Here is a 25,103-nt window from a genome sequence, read left to right as displayed (position 1 = left end):
CCAGGAAGTTGGCTTCAGGACTGAATTGTAAGTTTCCTAGTTGGTGTCGATAGAGAACTGGAGAACTTCTTGGTATAGAAAATCCACAGAATTGATGTCAGAAATGTTGTGCGAGAGTTGAGTGGAAACAGTTTTTCCTTTTAGTAATTATGGGTTTATAAGAGAGTTTAAATGCATAGTTTTTTCTACTTTCTTCTATTAACTGATTTAAAAATTAATTGGATAAAATTATATATATATATATATATATAAAATGTATTGTTGGGCCTACAAAATATAAAATCTATTGGTTGGTGCAAAAGTAATTGTGGTTTTTGCCATTGCCTTTAATAGCAAAAACCATAATTACTTCTGCACCAACCTAACCTGTGTAATATATCTGTCAACTACAGCACAAAGGTGATGGAGGAAGCAAAACTGTATGAAACTAAGAAAATGACCACAGATGGTAAAGTAATAATTATAACAATGTATTGCTACATTTATAACATTAATAGACAGAATAAGCATATCAATAATAACACAAAAAAGAGGGAATGGACAGATATATAGCAGTCACATTTCTATATATCACTGCAATTCTATATATCACTGCATAAGTTAAGATGTGTATGCTAAACCCTAGAGCAACCACTAAAAAATATAGTAGTTCCCCCTTATCCACAGGGCATATGTTTTTTGTTTGTTTGTTTTGTTTTTTGAGACTAGCTCTGTTGCCCAGGCTGGAGTGCAGTGGTGCGATCTCGGCTCACTGCAACCTCCGCCTTCCAGGTTCAAGCAATTCTCCTGCCTCAGCCTCCCAAGTAGCTGGGACTACAGGCGCCCGCCACCATGCCCAGCTAATTTTTGTGTTTTTAATAGAGATGGGGTTTCACCATATTGGCCAGGCTGGTCTCGATCTCCTTACCTGTGATCTGCCCGCCTTGGCCTCCCAAAGTGCTGGGATTACAGGCGTGAGCCACCACGCCCAGCCACAGGGCATATGTTCCAAGACCGCCAGTCAATACTTGACACTACAATACTACTGAACCCTATATACACTAAGTTTTTTCCTATACACTAATGGGCTGATAGCATATACGATGTGGATACACTGGAAAAAGGGATGATTCACATTCCAGGCAGGACAGAGCAGGATGGTATGAGTTTTCACCATGCTACTCAGAACCACACACAATTTAAAACTTATGAATTGTTTATTTCTAGAATTTTCCATTTAATATTTTCAGACCATTGTTGACTGCAGGTAACTGAAACCATGGAAAGTGAAATTGCAGATAAAGGAGAACTACTATATCCTAAAATGAAGTGAAAAAATTACTAAACAAATCATTAGGGAATACATTAGAAAATATTCACTTAATGTAAAAAGAGAAAGAACAAAGTAAGTAAGAATAAAGGGGAAAGAAGGCATGACGTATATAGAAAACAAAAGTAAATGGCAAATATAAATCCAACTATATTAATCATAACATTAAATATCAATAGATTAAGTAATCCAATCAAAAGATAGAGATTTTCACCAACAAACATATGAAAAGAAGCTCATCATCATAGGTCATTAGAGAAATGCAAACCAAAACCAAAATGAGATACCATATCACGCCGGTTAGAATGGTGATCATTAAAATGCCAGGAAATAACAGATGCTGGAGAGGATGTGGAGAAATAGAAACGCTTTTACACTGTTGGTGGGAGTGTAAATTAGTTCAACCATTGTGGAAGACAGTGTGGTGATTCCTCAAGGATCTAGAACCAGAAATACCATTTGATCCAGCAATCCCATTATACACCATGGAATACTATGCAGCCATAAAAAAGGATGAGTTCATGTCCTTTGCAGGCACATGGATGAAGCTGGAAACCATCATCCTCAGCAAACTATCACAGGAACAGAGAACCAAACACTGCATGTTCTCACTCATAAATAGGAGCTGAACAATGAGAACAAATGGACACAGGGAATGGAACATCACACACCAGGGCCTGTCCAGGGGTGGGGTCAGGGGAGGGAGAGCATTAGGACAATACCTAATGCATGCAGGGCTTAAAACCTAGATGACAGGTTGATAGGTGCAGCAAACCACTGTGGCATATGTATACCTATGTAGAAACCTGCATGTTCTGCACACGTATCCCAGAACGTAAAGTAAAATGAAAATAAATAAATAAATACAAATCAATAAAAAGATAAGAGATTTTCAGACTGGATAGATGAATATGATTCAACTATATGCTGTCTACAGGAGCCATGCCTTAATTCCAAAGAGATGAAGAGATTAAAAGTAAAAGAATAGAAAAAAGATATATCATGCAAACAACAACCATAAGAAAGCTGAAATGCCTATACTAGGCCCCGTCTCAAAAGAAAAAAAAAAAAAAAAAGAAAGCCCACCTCTCAACCGTGGCATTGGGGATTAAGTTTCCACAGATGAACTTTGGGGGACACATTCAAACCATAACACCTTGGCTTTGGCAAAAGATTCTTAGCTATGAGACTATGAGCATGGGCAATAAAAGAAAAAAAAATAAAATGAACTTCATCAAAATTAAAAGCTTTTACCGAAAGAATGAAAGAAAATATTTGCAAATAATGTAAAGAACTTGTATCCAGAATATATAAAGAACTCTTACCACTCAATAATAAAAAGATAATTAGATTAAAAAGTAGGCAAAGGTTCTAAATAGACATTTCTTCAAAGAAGTTACAGAAATGAGAGGTAGCCACATGAAAAGATGCTCAATATCATTAGTCATTTGGGAATTAAAACCACAGTGAGATGTGACTTTGCACCACTAGGATGACAGCCCTGCTGACAAGGTCCCCACTGTGGGAAGTGCCTCCGAGAGTTCAAAGAGGGTCTCATAAGTACTCACAAATAAGTCCACTTTAACTGGGTATTTTAAGGCTCTTCATAGAACTAGGCAGGCAATAAATTCAAGTGACAGGCATCCTGTACATTACTTGTCCCATTAGGAGGGTGAGTAGGGCTTTCTTATAGGGTGAAGCCTGTGGCTGTTTTCTTTTCTTTTCTTGCCTTTTTTTTTTTTTTTTTTGAGATGGGATCTCACTCTGTCACCCAGGCTGGAGTGCAGGGGCACAATCTCGGCTCACTGCAACCTCCCCCTCCTGGGTTCAAGTGATTCTGGTGCCTCAGCCTCCCGAGTAGCTGGGACTACATGAGTGTACCACCACTCCTGGCTAATTTTTGTATTTTTAGTATAGATGGGATTTAACAATATTGGTCAGGCTGGTCTCAAACTCCTGGCCTCAAGTGATCCACCCACCTTGGCCTCCCAAAATGCTGGGATTACAGGCGTGAGACACTACACCTGGCCTGTTTTCTTCTTCCTTAGGATAATTTCTCTCCCAGGAAACTCCTTCTAACTCCCTTCATACTATCCCTGGAGGAATGAATCTCTGTCAACCATTTACCAGATATTCCCAGCACCTCTGAACCCCAGGACTGGCCATAGCTCCTGTTCCCTTCCAGGAGTTTCCTAAGCTCCAACGCAATTACTTTCTGTCTTTCCTGATGTGTTCAATCAAACATATTTCAACTCTACTTAGAGACAAACTAAAACTCCTCCCACTCCATGGTCCCACATTACTGTTTGTTGTTTGTTTGTTTGTTTGTTTGTTTGTTGAGATGGAGTCTTGCTCTGTTGTCCAGGCTGGAGTTCAGTGGCAGGATCGTGGCTCTCTGCAGCCTTGACCTCCTGGGCACAAGAGATCCTCCCACCTCAACCTCCCAAGTAGCTGGGATGACAGGCCCATGCCACCATACCTGGCTAAATATATATACATATATTTATATATATATCTACAAATATAGATGGGGTTTTTGCCAAATTGTCCATGCTGGCCTTGAACTTCTGGACTCAAGCGATCTGCCTGCCTCAGCCTCCCAAGTAGCTGGGACTACAGGCCCACGCCACCACACCCAGCTAAATATTCAGACATATATATATAACATATATATTTATATTTATATATAAAATTATATATATATGGAGAGAGAGACAGGGTTTCACTAAGTTGCCCAGGCTGGTCTTGAGCTCCTGAACCCAAGCAATCTGCCTGCCTCAGCCTCCCAAAGTGCTGGGATTACAGGCATGAGCCACCATGCCTGGCCAGCAGCAGCTTTTATATGCATGATTATCTAATTTTATTCCTGCCTTTCCCAAGATGGCGTTACAATTTTTGTGGGTCCTGGAGAATTTTGCCTTCATGGACTTCTTCCTCCATAAAAATATTAAATGTTATAATTTAAAAATACTAAAATTGTGTTAAAAATTTGCATTGGCATAAAGATATTCATTTTTCTTGCACCTAAAATTTCATGTTTTCTTATATTTTAAAAGAAATTAAAACATCTTCATGGGCTTCTAAAAATATTGTAGGCTTCAGGTACTGGGCCTTCTGTAACCATGAATTAAGTGGGCCCTGGTCTTTCTGTCTTTGTAACCCTAGTTCCCAGTCTGAGTACAATCAATATTCAATAAATTTTTGTTGAAGGAGGTTAACATTCTAGTCCAGCACACTCGAAAAGTTGTTTGAGAATCAAATGGGAGAGGAGTTTCAGAAGCAATGTATAAACTGTGAGGTCTATGCAAATAAAAGAAATTTGGGGCAGGGAAAGAGATGTTAATTTGTGGAACAGAATTCAAGATTTCATCCAGAAGAGCAAGCACACGAGGCTGTGAGTATCGCTGATAGGGAAAGCAGCAGAACACCGAAGCAAATGTTTGCCTCCTTCAGTATTTTGCCAAGGCCTGGGCCTGCATGGTGCTCGCCCCTGGATTTGGACAGCTGTCAGGAAAATCAGCAGGAACCGGGAACAAACATATGTCGAGACACAGGCAACATCAGACTGTGAAAGCTGATCGGCTCGCCCAGCTCCACCAGATGGCAGTATGTCAACGGGGAGTCTGACGGAGCGTCTCCAATGGGCACCAATTAGATGACCTTGTGCTCATGCCAGAGCTGGGGAGCTGCTTGTTAAGATAATTGCTGATAATTTTTCTTCTCATTATCGAATGAGGATTTTTTTTTTAATTAACAGCAAAGGATACAAAATTGAGTATGTTATTGTACTCCGTGTCCACAATGAGGCTACAACCAAGATAGAGAGTTAAGACATGCAAAAAAAAAAAAAAAAAAAGAAAACCCAAAAAAACAAATAAACAAAAAAGTAATGGATATTGATAATAGGTATTGATAGTCATTGTACACAAATTAATTCATCATCATCATCATCAATTACAAAATGCTACTGATGTTGAGTTTTCATTCAGCCGACCTTGGTGCATTTCTTCAAGTCTTGTAAATGGAAGTTAATTCATTGGGGGATGTAAATTGTGCGGACATGGTCTGTGATAATACTCACTCCAAGAGTCACCCAGGGCTGGAAAAGTGCTTCCGTGTCAGAGGCCACACCCTGCAGCCAAGCACAAGGTCCAGCCTTCCCTCAGCAGCTGAGGACTTGCAGACAATGCGTGCTTGCGCTCCAGCCACATCTTACTCACCCTGGAGGCTGCCAAGTAGCTATGAGAGCATGGGCCTTTCCATTAGGACACCTGTATTAGTTTCTTCAGGCTGCCATAACAACCTACCACAGATGGGGTGACAAACAACAGAACTTTATTTTCTCACAATTCTGGAGGCTGGAAGCCTGAGATCAAGGTGCCAGCAAGATTGGTTTCTTCTGAGACCTCTCTGTGTAGCATAGAGAGAGCCTCCATTCTGTGTCTTCGTGTGGTCTTCCTTCTGTGCTTGTCTGTAACCAATCTCCTCTTCCTATAATGACATCAGTCAGGTAAGATTGGGGTCCACCATAATGACCTTATTTTAACTTAATTAGTTTTATAAAAGCCTATTTCCAAATACAGTCACATTCGGAGATACTGGGGCTCGGGAGTTCAACACTAAATTTCGGAGGGACATAACTCAGTCCATAGGAGCACCCAAATTCTTGTCTTAGTTCCCCCACTTACTAGGTGGGTGAAATACTAACGTTAGGCGAGTCATTCACTGGGCCTCAGGCTTATTGGTTGTAAAAACAAGGCTGTCGGATTATGTCATCTCTGTGGTCTAAAAGTCTGTGATCACTACAGTCAATACAAGGCCGAATTCTGCAAGCCCAAGAGCAGGATGATTTCCAAGCCCGCCACAAAGGACAATTGTCTCCTTGCATGGATGTCAGCATGTATGTGCACATACATGTTTCTGTACACTCTTTAATCTGTAAAAACAGCTTTCATCGACTTACGAAGGCCACCTTCCACACGTGCCCATGCACTTAGTGCTTAAGGGCAGTATCAGAACAAAGCATCATAAAAATGTATTTTCTCCAAGCAAGTTGGTCATTTTTCTTTTATTCCATCTTTGAAAGAAAACTGCAAGCAGAGAGTCTACTCCATTCTCTTTTTTGAGTCCTTGTCTATGTGGCTATTCTCTGCATGGATTTTCCACTTCTGCACTCACCCCTGCCCTATTTCCGCAGGACAAGCAGCTATACCAAGGCTCAACTCAAATGTCACCACCTCCATAAAACCTTCCCAACATTCCAGAAAGAGCTGTCTGCTCTTTTCACTACCTCCATAGCATATGGTATACTTTTCTATAATGATAAATAGAGCCAGACGGCAATGCTACCCAGCCAGGCCTATGCAATTATTCTTCCTAAGTCTAATTTATTCACTTAGCAGGACTCCAGCAGCCACCATACTAAGCTTCACTGTTCAGGCTGACACGATGTAACCAACCCAGACCTGGCCTCAGTAAGGAAGAGCCTTCAGTGATCACTCAGGGCTGCATGCTTTCTTGTCAGAGGCTAGCAGCGTATTATTTCTGAACATGCCAAGGAGATTAAAGGTAGGACAATATTCCCAAAGGCCCCTTCTGCCGAGAACACCGATGAGTAATGGGACCAGTACTACATTCGCTACCAGTCATCCAAGGAACAAAATGAAAAACACAGGGGTCTTATTCTACCCTCTTCCTGCTCTCTCCTCTCCCGCTGTGTACAGCAGATAGAGGTACCAAGAGAATAGCCAGAGACATAAAGCACACCCAGATACAAACCAGGCTACTCAATACTCATCTTGGCTTTTTCTCTTGAGAGTCCTCCTCACCAGTCCTCCCCTCCAGTTGGAAACAGGCCCTACCAGTGGCTCACCCCTGTAATCCCAGCACTTTGGGAGGCCAAGGTGAGTGGATGACTTGAGGTCAGGAGTTCAAGACCAGCCTGGCCAATATGGTGAAACCCCATCTCTACGAAAAATACAAAAATTAGCTGGGCATGGTGGCTCACCCCTGTAGTCCCAGCTACTTGAGGGGCTGAGGCAGGAGAACCTGGGAGGTGGAGGTTGCAATGAGCTGAGATTGCACCACTGTACTCTAGCCTGGACTACAGAGTGAGACTCTGTCTCAAAAAAAAGGAAAAGAAAAAGAAATAGGCCCTACCTCTGGGCTCCTTGTGGCCTTCACATTTCTCACAGAAGAGGCAGAGCCATGATTCAGCCAAGGTGTGTACATCTGTGAAAATTAGAGAAGGCCACACTGGAGCTCTGGAGGAGAGATGGAGGACTGTCTTCTAGCGTGGAAGACAAATTACCTGAACTTAAACACCAGAAGTCCAAGAACTAGGAGTAGAACATTCTCTAAGGGATTAACACTTGGCTAGCAACTAACTGTGTGACTGCAAGCAAAGCAAATCAGCAGCTTCTCTGGCTCTTTCATCTGCATAAAATAAGGGTTGAACTCCATGATCTGCAAGATATCTCCTCCAGCCATGGCAGCCTGATTTCTACTAATCCATCCCAGGCAGGTTTTGCTGAAGAGAAATTTTCAAGAGAAAGGAGAGGGAAAGAGTGTTAGGGAATTACAGCCCGACAGCTTTCTCTTGATGAAAAGGGACCATTTAAATTCACAGCAAATTTTCCTACCAGCTGACTTGGAAAAGAAACATAGATGTGAAAACACATATTTATTTATATTTCAGCTTTTTGCTAGTGAAAATTCTTGTCTGTTTCAATTAAATTGAAAACTGAATTTGCTTAACTAGTGAATTTGCTTAATAGGCTGACCTGAGAGAATAAAAGATTAACAGATATCTCTAGATATATCACTTTTATTCTGAATTTAATCATACATTTTGCATAAGTGCAAATGTAAAACATTTTGAGATGAAATTCATAGAACAGAAGCATATTAAAATAAAATTAAAATGGAATCATTTTTCTTTGACAGCTAAATTCAGAAACTTGAGTCTTAGATTTAGTTCAGAAGCTGCCATTTCAAATAATTTTTAAGCATTGGACTATGGAAAGTCGAGGTAAAATCGTGAGTTAGAAAGGTTAACCTCCCACCCTTCACCTTTCCTGGCACCCATGCCATTTCTCTCAGCAACCTCCCTCTAAACCCCCCTCCAAGCATCCATGCCTCATTTTGCCCTTCATCTATGAGGGTTCCGCTCTTTTTTCCCATTTGTTCACCTATTGTCATTCCCAACCTAGCTTTGCTTTCCTCAAAACATCCAGTACCCAGCGATTTCTTCATCTACTTTCATCAAAAGTAGGCTGCCCTGTCCTCCATTTCTGGATGGCTACGTTCCTGAGAATCGGTGGTCAGCTGTGGTGGCCTCCTGGGAACCTAAGTGCCCTTACAGGACACCAGGAGAGGCAGAAAGCACACAGCAAAGAGGGGATATGTCCTGGGCAGGCCATCCTGAAGCATGCAGGGCAACTCCTGGAGCTCACCTTAAAAGGCTTACGCTATGGTATGGCTCTGTGTCCCCACCCAAATCTCATCTCAAATTGTAATCCCCACATGTGGAGGAAGGGGCCTGTAATCCCCAGGTGTTGAGGGAGGGAGGTGATTGGATCATGGAGGCTGTTTCCCTCATGCTGTTCTCGTGACAGTGAGTTCTCACAAGAGCTGATGGTTTTATAGGTGTCTGGCATTTCCCCTGCTTGCACTTCTCCCTCCTGCCACCATATGAAGAAGGTCCTTGCTTCCCCTTTGCCTTCCGCCACGGTTGTAAGTTTCCTGAGGCTTCCCCAGAATGCGGAACTATGAGCCAATTAAGCCTCTTTCCTTTATAAATTATCCAGTCTCAGGCAGTTCTTTATAGCAGTGTGAAAATGGACTAATACAGCTTAGTAATAATAGGAGTCATTTCAGGAGAGTGCTCTGACATGGGCTCATTAGCACGAAGAAATGTTTAAAGAGAGCCATCAAGAAAACTTTGGGGTGGGATTGGGGAATGGGGAATGGGAAGAAGGTGACCAAAGTCTATCAGCTTCCAGTTGGATAGGAGGAATAGGTTTTCCAGATCTATTGCACAGCAAAGTGGCCAAAGTTAATAATAAATGTATTGTATTTTTCAAAATTACTAAAATAATAGATTTAAAATATTCTCACTGCAGAAAAATGATAAGTATGTGAGGTGATGGCCATGTTAATTAGCTTGATACAAACTTTCCATAATGTACACAATATCAAACTATCACATTTTGCCCCAAAATACATAACATGATCATTTGCCAAGTACAATTTAAATTTAAATTAGAAATTATCAACTACGAGAAAAGTCAAGGAATTAGAAATGTTTAACATGGAAAATAAGAGACTTAGGAAAACAAGTATCACATGGGAAGACATAGCTGATTTTGTTGTTTTGACCCTAGAGGGTAAAGTAGGGAGAATATTTAAAAGTTACAGAAAGGCAGATTTCAACTCTCCATAACAGGGGTCACCAACCCCTGGGTCAGACTGGTACTGGTCGGTGGCCTGTTAGGACCTGGGCCACATAGCAGGAGGTGAGTGGCGAGCAAGCAAAGCTTCATCTGTATTTACAGCCACTCTCCATTGCTTGTGTTATCTCCTGAGTTCCACCTCCTGTCAGATCAGCGGTGGCATTAGATTCTCATAGGACAGCGAATCCTATCATGAACCGCACATGCAAGGGATCTAGGTTGCATGTTCCTTATGAGAATCTAACGCCTGATGATCTGTCATTGTCTCCCATCATCCCCAGATGGGACCATCTAGTTGCTGGAAAACAAGTTGGGCTCCCACTGATTCTACACTATGGTGGGTACGTAATAGTAGTAGAAATAAAGTGCACAATAAATGTAATGGGCTTGAATCCTCCTGAAACCATCCCCCACCACCCCCTGGTCTGTGGAAAAATTGTCTTCCATGAAACTGGTCCCTGGTGCCAAAAAGGTTAGAACCACTGCTCTATAAGAAAAGTCTCCCAAAATGTTAAAAGTGTCTATTAATGGAATCGGCTAGTCAATGGAATAGGTGGATCAAAAGCCTGCCCTTGGCCGGACACGGTGGCTCACGCCTGTAATCTCAGCACTTTGGGAGGCTGAGGCAGGCGGATCACGAGGTCAAGAGATCGAGACCATCCTGGCTAACATGGTGAAACCCCGTATCTACTAAAAATACAAAAAATTAGCCATGCGTGGTGGCAGGCGCCTGTAGTCCCAGCTACTCAGGAGGCTGAGGCAGGAGAATGGTGTGAACCTGGGAGGCGGAGCTTGCAGTGAGCCGAGATCACACCACTGCACTCCAGCCTGGGAGACAGAGCGAGACTCTGTCTCAAAAAACAAAAAAACAAAAACAAACCAAAAAAAAAAACAAAACCCTGCCCTTTGCTAAAGATGATCAAGTAAAGGCTAACTAGTTACCTGGAGGAATTATTTTTGAAGAGGAAAATAATCCAATCATTATTGAACACTTTCTATGGTCAAACAGGGGACTAGGCCCTGGAGACATAAAGCTGAACAGGTTGCAGTCTTAGACAGGAAAAAGATATCAACAGTTTACAAGAGTATGAATAACTTATATGTCACTGGCCTCACCAGCCTATAACAACAAAATAAAACTACACTTACTTTTTATATACTAAAATTATTTTAGCACAAACTCCTACCCGCTCTGCCCCCTCAACCCCCACCTAAATTCTAGAAATTAGCCTCCTATAAAGGATCTGCAATTATTTATCTGTCTCCTGGGGTAAAGCCTTCTTATCTGACCAACAGGGTAAAGAAGGAGCATAAGGACAGAAGGCAATGACAATCATGACAGAGCAAGCTGTAGAATTATAATCACGGCTGGGGGTAAGCCTGTTTTGGAATTTGGCACAGGGTTGGAGGGAGGCTACTTCATGGGTGAGGTCGATCAGGAGAATTTGAGGGTGGCAAAACACGTTCAGAATTTAGGGGCTGAATGCATCGTTTTAACCTGGAACTGGGCATGGTACCTCAATATGAACCCTAAAGGACTTGATTTCCCCTAGAGAAGCAGGCCAAGAATGTTGGCATCGTGCGGGAGAAGCGTGGAAGTGAGAAAGGCACCTGTGCGTGTTAAGCTATGTATTAGACTGTTTTCAAGTCAAGAAGAGTGACTGATCTCTCTCCATAACCCCAAGTCCCTCCCTCTTTTTTTTTTTTTTTTTTTTGAGACAAAGTCTCGCTCTGTTGCCCAGGCTAGAATGCAGTGGCATGATCTTGGCTCACTGCAACCTCTGCCTCCCAGGTTCAAGTGAGTCTCCTGCCTCAGCCTCCTGAGTAGCTGGGATTACAGGCGCCTGCCACCACGCCCAGCTAATTTTGTATTTTTAGTAGAGATGGGGTTTCACCACGTTAGCCAGGCTGGTCTTGAACTCCCGACCTCAGGTGATCTGCCCACCTCAGCCTCCCAAAGTGCTAGGATTACAGGCGTGAGCCACTGCACCCGGCTCCTGCCTCTTTTGTCTACTTGTTAGCAGCTAAATGAGCAGAAATGCACTAATGACTCCATTCTGCTAAGGAAGGTTATGGGAGGAGATGAAGAGAACAGGCCTCATTGGAAGGTACAAGACTAGTGAGGGCCAAACGCTGACAGCAGAAGAACTGGCCAGAGACCTCATCTGAAAGGCTGCTGCCATTTGAGGTTGCTTGGGCTCAGTTACGGGGGCAAGAGAACTGATTTTCAGAGGAAGCCTCTGGAGGCTTTTCTTTATGCATGAGCCCCAGAGCGTGGGTCCAGCCTGTGCTATCCATTCCAAGTTCATGACACTCCCTGGTGAACAGCATGTCATTACCTCTGGCCCTGTCTGCAACGTTCTTGCTGGTGTTTACTCACAGTCACGACTCAAACATGATCCTAAAAGGTCAGCGTCGACAGTGCTAGTGAATTTCCCTGCCAGTCCCAGCCCTGTCCCCAGGGCCAGGATCTGATCCAGGACAGATGGGATTCCTTCAGCAGAAGTGTCCCCGAGGTTCAGCTAGTGATTCTGAGGGGGATTTTATTTTACTGTTTGCAGCACAAACAGGATGCCACATACTTCAAGCACAACCGAATAACAAACCTCACGGAAATGCCAAGAAGTCCTTGCGGGGGGAAAACAGCCTTGATTCTGGAGAAAAGGAAAAATTGTAATAATGTTATTAGCCCAAAGAAACTGCTTAGAGAAGTCAGATGATTTTCTAACCCAGAGAGATGAAAGTAAAACACCATGAACTAGACTGAATGCCAGAAGGAGGTCCCTTGCAATAGTCAATATTGCAACACGACTCTCCAGATGGCTCTCTCTGGGGCAAGCGGACTCTGTCGGAGAAGGAAGTGGGTAGGAGGGAGAGGGAGAGAGGCCACATTCACACCAGGCAACGAAAGGGAAATGAGCATTTAATTTTAAACTATCCTCATGGGCTCCCCACTGCTCGAGCCCACCAGAGAACAGAGAGAAGGAAAATAGTCGCATTGTGCACTGTGTATGTGTGTGTTCTTCTCTCTCCAGCTCTGTTTATACAATTCGCACATGTTACTTCAGGGCAGTGTATTCCAGAGGGGGTCCTACCGATCGCTGCTTCTTCGAGATGTTAAACTGTGTTATCAACAGTGGAGGGGGGCAGAGATGTCCTGTGATCAAACTAGTTCCAAAACACTGCATTTATCAAATATTGACATGTTTTTCTACTGTAGCGCTTCTAGGCTCTTTTAGCCTTCTCCTGTACAGTGTGACTTTCCAAAAAGGGAAATATGTGGTATTTCCCAAATTTATTGGTTTTATTATTATTATTTTTTAATAGAGATGAGATCTCACTATGTTGTCCAGGCTGGCCTGGAACTCCTGGGCTCAAGCAATCTTCCTGCATAGGCTGGGACCACAGGCCCTCACAACCACAACTGGCTTAGACGTTTCCCAAATTTAGATGAAACGATACTTCTCTCATGAACTGTTTTCTGGACTTAGTGCTCCAGCAAATCTACCTTTTATGGAACCTGTCATTCGGCCTTAAGATCATTCTCATATTTGTCTTTTCCTTCTAATGTCGCCCTCGCTACCCCAGTCCCAGCAGCTGCCTCCTGCCTGGCTGGCCACCCCAGGATCTTCAACCTGAATTCTATTCTGTATGCTACTGACATATTACCCAGTTGCTCTCCTCTCTCTGCCTTTGAGATACCACAAAATCTGCACTCATATATCTCTGCTCTTGTCCCAAAATAAGAATGACCACTTCTTGAGTACTAGCTATTTTAAGCACTTTACTTGTATTACCTTGTTCAGTGTTTTCCACAACCTCATGCAGTAAGTGCATTCCTTTAAAATTATACAAATAAGAAAACAGAGATATAGAGATAGATGTTCAGCAACTTGCCCAAGGTCACATGGCTAATCAGCGGCACAGCCATGGTATGCACCTGGGCGTTCTGGCTGGAGAACTAAGACTCACTTGTAGCTCCCACCTGCGTGCCTCTGCAGATCAGCCCCTGCAATCCACCTGCCTCATCTCTACTTTCCAGGCCTTGCTGATGAAGCATCCCCAGCCTGGAACGCCATCTCTCCGGTGCCTCATTCTACTGCAAATGCAGGGTTAGCCCGGGCAAGGCTGGAAGGCTTAGCAAGTCCTGTTGAGGAGTTTGGACTCTGTCCTGAGGACAACTGGGAGCCTTTAGCAGATTTAGGAAGATGTGTGACAGGATTAGATTAGAAAGAGTGCAGAATAGATTGGTTTAAATTTGACAAAATCAGAGAAGGGTAAAGGATAATAATGAAGGCTAACACAAATAGACCTAAATGAATAAGTTGAATTCTCACAAAAACCTATGAGAGGCCAGGCATTGTGCTCATGCCTGTAATCCCAGTGCTTTGGGAGGCCCAGGTGGGAGGATTACTTGAGGTCAGGGGTTTGAGTTTGAGACCAGCCTGGGCAACATGGTGAGACCCCTTCTCTACAAAAAAAAAATAAAAAAAAAAAAAGCTCTATAAGGTTTATACACTGCTCTTGTCATCCCCATTTTCCAAATGAGGAAACTAAGCAGCAGAGAGGTTAGGAGCTCATCCAAAGTTAACCTGTCTAGAAAGCGATCTGAGCTGAAGCCATTTGCTTCTAAGGTGATGCTCTCTTAATATTTCCAAAGTGAGCATTACTGCTTCTCCTGAGTGTTTTTTCACTATTCTCTAAACTTTCATCTGTGCTCGGAATATTCCAAAATTGTTTTAAAATGGTCTGGGAGGGGACAGATTAGATGCAGCGAAGGTGTGAGGCAGCTGTTGCAGGGGAGCCCTCATGGTGTCCTGAATGTGGGCAGAGGCAGGGAGGACACAGACAAGTGGACAGATTTGAGAAGGGTCCAGAAGGAGACCCCACAGGGACTGGTGCTGAATAAGGTGTGAGGATTAAGGAAGAAAGACAACCCCAAAACCAGTCCAGTGTTCAGTTTGGAAAACTGGGTGCTACTCCAGGCTTCCATTGTTTTATGTGGGATTAGCACAGCAGCCTTCTGGATGGGCCACCTGGCTCCCAGTACTTCAACCTAAACTCCATTCTGCAGACTACTAATAGCCTTCTCTTTACCAGAAGGGCAGAAACTGTCATGGGAGCTGTTTAAGGAGAAATTACTTGCTTAAAGCAAATGAAGAGTCAACTAGGAATATTTACAAAACATCTCATTATTATTATTTTTTAAACAGAAACCTAATTACCAGGAGGCATATGTTATATATCAGGCACAGAGCTAGGAATCAGACATAATACATAAAGTACATCAAAATATATTGATCAAAAAAATCGTTTCCACTGATAGCCTGGAAGATCAGTGAGAGACAATGTTGCCTACTTATGATTAGAAAGGGAAAAGAGTCCTCTCTGCCCCAAAATATCCCCCTGTGGATATTTGCAATCCATCATTAGAGATTCCATAGAACCTCCAAATAAGAGATCTTGGAACTGACATATTCAAACATTCTAGTATTTCTTTCGAGAAAACTGGGCTGTGAGAGGTTAAGTGATTTCTCCAGCATTACCCAGGTTGCGGCTGGTCCCCGGTCTAGGGTCCCCGAATTCCCCCTGATATTCTTTCGAATCTTCTTTGATAATTGAAATATGGGAGGGAAGGCGAGGCAATACTTTGGCATCCCTAAGGCCTTGGAGTGACAGTCCTACGACCTCCTAAGAGGCTTTCCTCTGTTACCAAAAAGAATTGCACAGGAAGCTTTGCTGAAGAGGCCACTGACATTTTACTGTAAGAATTTCTTTCTTCACTGCAGGCAGCTAGGATAGTGCTTCCTGGTTTCTCTCCAGGTTGCAAAGAGACATTGTCCTCAGGGACACTTTCGGTGCCTCTCCTCACCCATTTAAACATCCGGGGGCCAGCTACTGCCTTTGCCCAGAGCAGACGGGCCCCAAGTTACTGAATCACAAAACTTTAGCCAGAGCAATCTCTATCTAGTCCAGCTCCCTGCCTTGAGATCAGATTTTATTATCCCAAATTTTGCACATAAGGGCCTGAATCCCAGAGAGTTTAACCGACTTGCCCAAGGTCATAGAGCTAGTAATTAGAACAGTCACTTAAGGCTATTACCTACTTAGAATCCTAGTGGCTGAAAGTGATCTGAGAAATACAGTGACCATATTTTCAGAACCCAAAACTAGGACATTTAGCCTGACAAACCCAAGTACATTTACAGGGACAGTGAACAGATTATTTGAATTGATCCTCTCCCAGAAAAGGGGATTTATGGCTGGGAATGTTAGAGATCATCCAGTCCAATCCCCTCATTTCATAGTTGAGGCAATTGAAGCCCAAGGAGCCTGAGTGACTTGCCGGAGGTCGTAGGCAGAAATGTTTTCTGTTTTCTCAACTCTGAAGGTTGAGTCAACAGGGTGTGGGTGGGAGAGGACAAAAAGGGGCCATTGATCCAGGGCGCCTTCCCTCACACGGACTGACCTGACCCCACAGTGCCTGCTTTAATCCCGTATGGGTGCGGCTGCCCCCTAAACACCAGAGAAATAACATATGAAACCAGATAAAGCTCAGGGTCTTCAGCTCTTGCAGGCCTGGGCAGCTAAGGAAAAGGAATTTGGAGACCTAAAGTACTTTTTCTTCAGAAGCATAGCACTCTGTGGTAAGTAGCTGTAGTTTTCTAAGGTTTTCTTTTTTCCCCCCAGAAATAGGATGCTAAAATGACAAGATATAAGCTAATTACCCCCCTGGCATTCTAAATTCTAGTGTAAATCAAGGCAAAATGTCAAACAGGCAGGTATTTTAAAAGGATCTGCATAAGCCCTGTAATGAGCCCGGCACCATAAATGTTTATTATTAAGCCTTCAATTTGCTTCTGACCCCTACTTCATGCACCGTTTGACCTCATTTTATATTTAGTAAGAGGAAAGAAGGCAGCATAAAGAATCAGCTCAAGGGCTCAGGGCAAGTCCATTTCCAGCCAGTGCCTTTGGCCTTGAAGCCCCCAATCTCTGCATCAATACTCCTTCCCAATATTAAAAAGTGCTCTTCATGGTGTCCTTTTAACACTGCGGCTATCCAAATTAGGACTCGAAGGAGCAGGTGGAATCCTTCCAACTGCCAGCCTAACCTCTCCTCTATGCCAATGCAGAACTACTCTGCTGATAGAGAAATTGCTTCCCGGAAAACCAATTTCCTCCTTATTGTCCTGCAGGCTGCTGTGAGACACCCTGCTGGGTGGGGTGGGCTCCTGGCCTGTTTATTCCACCAAGAGAGTGAAATTGCAAAGAACATGTTGCTGGGGCCGAGATTTAGAAGACATGTTTGAATGGGAGTTGTGTTCCTGAGCTCCCGGTTTAGACATTTTTTTCCTGATGCATATTTTCCATTGATCTAGTTGCTTTGCATCCGCCGAGGGATGAGAGCTAGCGTTTTCAAAGCCTCGCTGCCCACGATACACCCACTATTATTAAGGTCCAACAATTATTTCATTCATTGCTTCGTTCATTCATTTCCTCTAAATTTGTTTCTAAAGAACTGTAACCTGCCATTCAAGCTCACTATTCCACTGGCAAACAGGCCAGATAGGCAGTGAATGGCCAGCCTCTACAAAGTGCTCCCAACATGCTGTCCAAATTGGAGCACTCTTCTATGCCCCCTCCACCCAACCTTCAATCCTGCCTTGGAGGAGAGCAAGTGACAGTGAACTTGAGAAGAGCTAATAAAAACCTGATCTCCCTGATAGCATCTTCTTTAATTATTTAAAGAAAGGGACAGCCTGTTTAAAAACACTTCCTGTTCCAGTTCTTTTGTTAAAACTCTCTTAGAGTCAGTGACAGGTTTTAGAGCTGAGAGTAGGAAGGGCTGGCATTGTTGAGAGAGTACGCAGAAAAGATGCTTTTAGAGAGAAAAAGAAGGACGATGCAAAACACCCTTTGATTGAAGAAAGTTATGCACACGTTTTCTTTTCCAACCAAAAATATCAGAAAAGACAGCTTACATATTAAAGAGTCGATTTCAGAAGGCCAAGAGAAGGGTCAAGTTTAACTTGCTCTTACCTGTGAATACAGCAGAATGAGCACAGGATTTCAAGTCAGATCTGAGAACTGCGTCTACCACTCAGTAGTTGTGTGACCTAGGACAAGCTATTTAAATGGCCTAGCCTTCAGTTTCCTCATCTGTAAGACAGACATAATCACAGCTACCCTATCAAGGTAATTTGAGGATGAAATAGGGGTTGCGGGGAGGCATGCAAGAGCTTAGCAAAGACCTAGTACTTAGTGAATACACAACACCTGTGATCTTAAAACGACTAGGGCACCGAATGAACTGAGATGAAAGAAAGGCAATAGGAGTAACTACCCGGACTGCTCCAACATGGTTTCCGGTGGATTTATTTCCCTGCTGGACTTTATTCCCTGGAATATACATTTCAATTCCTCACACACATTTAATGAATAGGTACTTAATTAGGATAAGACACTGCACTCATTGGAACCACTGGGTCTTTTTGTTTTGTTTGCTCGTTTGTTTTTTGAGACGGGGTCTCACTCTACTGCCTAGGCTGGAGCACAGTGGCTAATCACAGGTGTGATCATGGTGCACTGGGCTCAAGGGATCCTGCTGCCTCAGCCTCCTGAGTAGCTGGGATTACAGGTGTGTACCACCATGCCCAGCTCTCTGGGTCTTTCAATCAGAGATCACAAAACAAAGTTTAGATGGAAGCTGGACACTAGGAGAGAGACACAAAAGGTGTAGGTAGAGCTATGGTGTCTGCTCGGACTCTTTCTTAGTAAACGTGGGGCCTTTGGGAATCAGTTTCTGTTCCTTTTTTTGGAAGAGGAATTATGGAGCAGAGAGAATAGAGAGCCAATAGAAATGGATCTGTCTTAGTTCATTTATGCTACTATAACAAAATACCTGAGACTGGGTAGTTTACAAACAACAGAAACTTATTTCTCACAGTATGGAAGGCTGGGTGGTGAAAGATCAAGGTGCCAGCAGGCCCAGTGTCTTGGTCTCTGCTGGTCCTCATACGGTGGGAAGGCAGAAGGGCAAAAAGGGCTAGTTCCCTCCAGCCCTTTAATAAGGAATGAATCCAGTCCATGAGGTCAGAGCTGCCATGGCCTAATCACCTCCTCAAGTCCCCACCTCTCAATACTGTTGCATTAGGGATCGAGTTTTCACGTGAATTTTGGAGGGAACACAAACTTTCAAACCATAGCAGGGTCTGAAATGAGAAATCGGTAATAGGAAAATAAACAAGGAGAAGGGAGAAACAGAAGTATGCTACTCAGCCTAACCACCAGCTTCCTCTTGTGAGTATCCACCCTTGTCTGTTTCCTGGCCCTAGTGTACGCATTGGACTAATCTCAGCAATATTTACAAAGCACTTACCTGGGCAAGGCAACGTCTAGGTATTGTGGAAAAGAACAGGATGATTCATTTTCTTTAATAACACTTGTACAGAGCTCACTTTGTGCTGGGCACCTTTCTAAGGACCTTATAAATATTAACTAGGTTAATATTCAAAACAACTCAATGAGATGGGTATTTTATTACCCCTAATTTACCAATGAGGAAACTGAAGTATGATCATAATAGCTACTTTTTAGCCAGTATCTAAAATGTGGGCAGGGCTTCAGTGTTTTTTTTTGTTTGTTTGTTTTTTGTTTGTTTGTTTGTTTTGTTTTTTTTTTGAGACAGAGTCTCGCTCTGTTACCCAGGCTGGAGTGCAGTGGCGTGATCTCAGCTCACTGCAACTCCACCTCCCGGGTTCACGCCCTTCTCCTGCTTCAGCCTCCCGAGTAGCTGGGACTACAGGTGCCTGTCACCCACCTGGCTAATTTTTTTTGTATTTTTAGTAGAGACGGGGTTTCGCCGTGTTAGCCAGGATGGTCTCGAACTCCTGACCTCATGATCTGCCCGCCTCAGCCTCCCAAAGTGCTGGGATTACAGGCGTGAGCCACTGCGCCCAGCCTCAATGTTTCTTCAATGTAGTCCTCAGAGCCCTATAAAATAAGGTTAGTATTGCTTGTATTTTACAGAGGAAGAAACTGAAGCTCGTTAAGCTTAGGTGACTTGTTAACAGCCATGCAGGCACTAAGCAGTGGAACTCTACTGCATCACACCAACTCCTGGATCTCCAAGTCACAGTCACTATCTTCAGGAAGCTGAGATGAGACATGGAATAACCACGCCTTATAGACAGATGCAAATGCCCAGCAAGAAGTTCCTAAGTCCTATCCTTCCTCCCCACTCCCATCGCCACAAGCATCTGGGATTGAAGCTCCCCGTCTTGCTGTGGGTGGAACGGAATAATCAGACTTACAGAAAAACTTACAGAAAAACTGAAGTGAGACCCCCACCCTCCAGACATGGCCTCAGGCCTGGAGGTTTAAAGACAGACTCAGGTTTTATTCTGTTACTGCCACCTTCTTAACCCCTGCCCTCAGCTGCTCATGCCCCAGCCTTTCTCTGCCCTTACTCTTCCTTTATCTCCAAGTCTACGTGATTGAAAAATAATCATCCCTGGAAAGGGAAGAAAGGGGTCTCAATGAGACAAGAGAGGGAGGAGGTGAAGGGTGGCTGAGTAAGTGGGCAGGTGGAGGCCCCAGCGGGGAGCCCAGAGGCCTCATTCCCCCGGAAGCCCACCCTAGGCAGAGGGGCCATGGCTCAGGCTGTGCAGGGCAAACAGCAGCGTGGCTTCCAGAACCTGTGCTGGGGATTTGCACTGGCAGGTGTCTTCTCCAGGGTCAGGAAATTCTGCAGCTCCAGGGCAAAGGGGATGGAAGCTGGGAAGAGCCTCTGAGTTGAATGCTGGTCCCACCTCTCCCCACTCTCTTCCCCTCTACACAGGAGCCAGAAGCCCAGTGTTGTGGCCCAAATTGCTTTGAAGTCCTGCCCTTTGTCCTCTTCTTCCTGAACAGATCCGTCTTCCTGGGGCAGGACATGCATTCCTCACACCATCCTTTTTGAAGGGGATGAGGTAAACCTGGCTGAGCCGGTTAGTGCTGGGGTGGAGCCCAGCGACAGCCTTGATCCGGAGCCTCTGTTACCTGGGGCAGCAGAAGCAAATGAGAGGACAGCTGTAAATCATGTCTGGCCTGCTGATGACATTCTCCTCTCTCAGCTAAAGGACTGAGGATGGTCCAGCCCCTTGAGTGACTCTGGGCAGGGCTGCAAGAGGGAGCCCCCTAGCCAGTGCTTGGGGAGGAGGAATTCAGATCCTGGGAAAAACGGCAAGCAGCAGCAGGTGTGGAGTAAGCAGGGAGTGACCCGTCTGGGACAATTGCCTAGAATAAACACTATTGTCTGCCACAGGCTTTTCTCTGCCAGCCTGGGCCTGCTGAGCTGACCGTGTTTGAAAGGCCAGTCGTGGGCTAAGCTAGGCAAGCTGAGATCAGTCCTGCAGGAACCTGAGGTCATCACAAGATGTGAAGACAGAGGGCAGGAGCTTGTGGGACCAGGAGTGAGTGAGGAGATGGAAAGGAAGTCTCAAGGGAGTGAAGACCCAGGAGGAAGGCTGGAACAAGGCTGGGCAACATTTGTTCTTACCAAAGGCTAACTTCCTGGTGTCATCTTGGATGGTCCAGTTTAAAAGAACAAGACCTGACCAGAAACTGCAGAGCCTCTCTCCAGACATCGGGGCTGGCTTCAGTCACACCCACTGTCTTCCACTGTCTTCTTAGCCCCTGGGATGCACACGTTCATGCAGCCACCCCTGCTCCATCTGTCCCTGTGACCCTCTGATTTTCACCCACCTCCTGGTGCTATTCTTCTCTATCACAGGAAACTTGAATCCTTCTATTATTATCTTCACTGTTCAGAAACCCAACAAAGATTTAACCACATGAAAATCCACATTATACCCTCATTCTACCCAAAGTGATGTAATTCACCTTGTCCTTCAGAGATGGGGGGGGGACTTACAACCTCATTCTCTCGTCTACCTTTAGACACTGAGCTTTAGGAAACTGTTACCTGGAGGAAAGGCCCATTGTGGAGGGTACCGTGGTGACCCAAAAACAGCCCTGGAGGAAACATGCCATCCGGAGCAGGCTAGGACCCACTGATGGATGTCCTGGGAAAATGGCCCCACTCCACTCCCCACCCTGGGACCTCTGTGAGGTATTTTAATTCAGGAATGATTAGCACAGATCTCTAGCAAAGCTCTTTCTTGACCACAGCCAGAGTTAGGTAAGAATGCAGCCATAGGGAAGAAGGGAGCAGCAGGCAGAGTCTCTGGCAGCCACCAAATTGAAGCTCTTACTTCTTCTCCTCCAATCATCTCTCATGGAACCTAGGCCGTCTATTTTCATTTGGGAACAAAGAAAGCAAAAGAAAGGAGGGGGAGGGAGAGGGGAAGGGGGAAGGGGAAGGGAAACGAAGGGGAGGGGGTGGGGGAGGGGGAAGGGGGAGAGGAAGGGGAAAGAGAGGGGGAGGGGAAGGGAAGGAAGTCTGGGAGGGGAGGGGAAGGGGAGGGAAAGGACCGGAAGGAAATTGGGGAAGAATAAAAAGGCGCAAGACAGTGGTCATGGAGCGCCCCCTAATTATAACGTGTCCACATTTTCTCAAGCTGCCGCTTTCATCTGAGAGTTAGACAGTTATAGATGAATGAGGTACAGGGACTAAATACGGCCAAGAAAAAGGAAGTGGAAGGGAGAATCATGGCTGAAGCAGTGGGGGTACATTTCCTTTTACTTATTTCCCAGGCAAAGGCCAATTGGTACAAGTCTCCATGATTGCCTTTTGTTCATGTATTAGGAAATGTGTATTACTTGCTCTGCTGTCCTAGTGTTTCAGGTTTTTATTTGTATTTCTTCACATAATGTGAATAATGCATAGGCAAGAGAGCCTGAATGCATGTTTGTGACTTCCTGGAAGGCAAGGGCCCACCTGCCCAGCCTAATACATTGCACACAAGCAATTAATAAACATTTCCAACTTGAAGACTTTTCATTGCTCCCTGAGCTCCTGTAATTTGGTTCCACAGTAGCCTCTGTTATGACATTCCTTGGCTGCTGCTCAAAATCACCATTGCTGTGTGTAATTGGAAGGCCGGTGACAGAAGGAGTAATAGTTTCCTCATTAAGCCTTGTGGTGTCTCCTCACCTACCAAGGCAGGGTACTTCCAGCACAGGGGTGGGTCCTCTGTTATTCAGGAACAAGCAACCTCAGAGTTGTTGACAGAAGTTCCAGCAGCAGCAGCCTCCTAAAGGCCCCGCGTGCTCATTATTGTACTAAAGTATTGCACTAAAAGGGGAAAACTAAATATGGTATCTGGTGCCCAAAAAGGCTCTTGGAAAAGTTTTTGCTGCCAGAAATGGGTCTTTCCTTGAGGATAGACTCAGCCAATCAGAGTTTTTTCTGATGATGTAATGTTTTGCAAACAAATTGTATTGGTGGGAAAGCTCTTAGGTATTGGGAGGTGTAGAGTTTCCACTGTAGCTCAGGAAAAATTGTCTGTGGCTTCATTTAAGTTTCGACTGAATTCCATTGTGCTTATATTTCCAACCAAGCTGAACTTGTGTTTGGCACTTGTTAAAAAATTGGGAATCAAGAAACTTTCTTTTCCTCTGATGTCAAAAGCTGCTGATTCCTTGTCTAAGATGTGTCCATTTAAAAAACAAAACAAAACAAAACAAAAAACCAAAGCTAGCTGCTGATTAATCAATGTCTGCTATGTGCCGTTGTCATCATCTCACAGCTGTACTTATCGTCAGCAGAGGCCCTAGGAAGCTGACCAGCAGAGCATCAGCACGCAACAGCGGGTAGGAAATGATGGCCCGACAGGTTAGGCTGTAGAAAAAAAGAATCTTTGGGGTGGAAAAGAAGTTAGAGCACAGGCTACACATGCCTGTGTTTCCATCTGATGAATTCGCATGCACGCGCTTGCCATAAGTCCGCTATGCACAGCCATGCAGCACTAAATATAGCTCAGAGCTTATTTCCCTCCTTCAGAATGTGTCGTCCCCAGCTCTAGAGCTTTTCCTCCCCCAGACAGAGCCCCTGCTGTCTGCCAGTCTGGGCTGGAATTAGCACACCGCCGCTGCGTAACTGGGTGTCCCTGCTGCTGGAGGCTGATTCGGGTGCAGGCAGCTATACCTGCAGTTGTGTTCCTTGGTTACCTGCGTCCAGGAGCCTAGGCCACCCACCCTTCACCACGTATGCAAAGGATGTCATCGCCTGACTCACTGTCTCTGTTATTTCAGACAGCAGGCTGTTCCTGTCCCCACCACCCCTCCGCCACCCCACAGCCTTTCTCTCTGGATCATCCGCCACACCCTCTCCTCATCCCGGAAACCTCAGGCGGGCTCCACCTTGCTTCAAATCCTCCCGTCTCTCCAGTCGATTCCTTTCTCTCAGCTTTTATCTTTGCCATCTTCCCAAATATGGGACACTTAAGTATGGCTGACTCAAACTGTGTCAGTGACTCACAAATATGTTTCTGTATTTCATTCTATGTACCACCTATATTTCTTCCCCCCGCCCCCCACCGCAGCCTAGAAGAAAGAGCGCTGGGCTTGAATCCAAATGCAATGTCCTGGGAATCAAAATTGGGATAGTAAAACTTCTACTGCAGGGATTTTGTAAGATAAAATAAGATAATATATACCTGGCACATAGTAGGAGCTTCATAAAGATTGGTTGAATCTGCCCTGGCATATAAACTCTTTAGACATTCTCCTTCCCTTATGTACATACTTTTCCATTTCCCCAGTACCCAGTCCCTCTGAGAATAGGGACATGTAATCAGTGCCAATTGACATACCTTAATTTTTAGTATACCTTTTTGGATCAGGAATCCTTAGCAAATGGGTAATTTTAGGCATCAACAAATTACAATGACAATGAAATAACCTCATAGGTTGGGAGGGGAAGTGGGAGCTACTTTCAGTGAGATATTCAAGGCCGACACAGGCAAAACTGCACGGGGCACACTGCGATGCCATTACTTGTCACTATAAAGAAACTTTCTTCACCTATTTCCTCTTACTCCTCTGGTCTGTTCTTACTTTCAGCTGACATTCAACTAATTAATTCCTACAGGGGTGTTAACGGATAAGGCAGTTCTGATAGGGTGTCAGCCGATAATGGCCCTAAGGGCCCAGCCTGACTTGTTTTGCCAGGCCTCCTATCACATCTGAAAAGCAGCCTGCAAAAGATGGAAACCCTTTGCAGGCCCACAGGAAATGTTTTTCTTGGGATCAGAAAGGATCAGAAAGGAATGGGAATCAGGCAGTGCTGTTCACCGCTAAGGCCAGTGATGGTGTGGCTTGAAGGCAGAGAGGGGTTTCTTGGGCTGGAGAGGTAGGCAAGACCTCGGCTCCTAACCCCCCCACCTTTCCCATCC

This window comes from Gorilla gorilla, chromosome 9, assembly GCF_029281585.2.
Source record: "Gorilla gorilla gorilla isolate KB3781 chromosome 9, NHGRI_mGorGor1-v2.1_pri, whole genome shotgun sequence".
Lineage (NCBI taxonomy): Eukaryota > Metazoa > Chordata > Mammalia > Primates > Hominidae > Gorilla > Gorilla gorilla.
The sequence above is the reverse complement of the archived record's forward strand: the minus strand, read 5'-3'. Positions refer to the sequence as shown.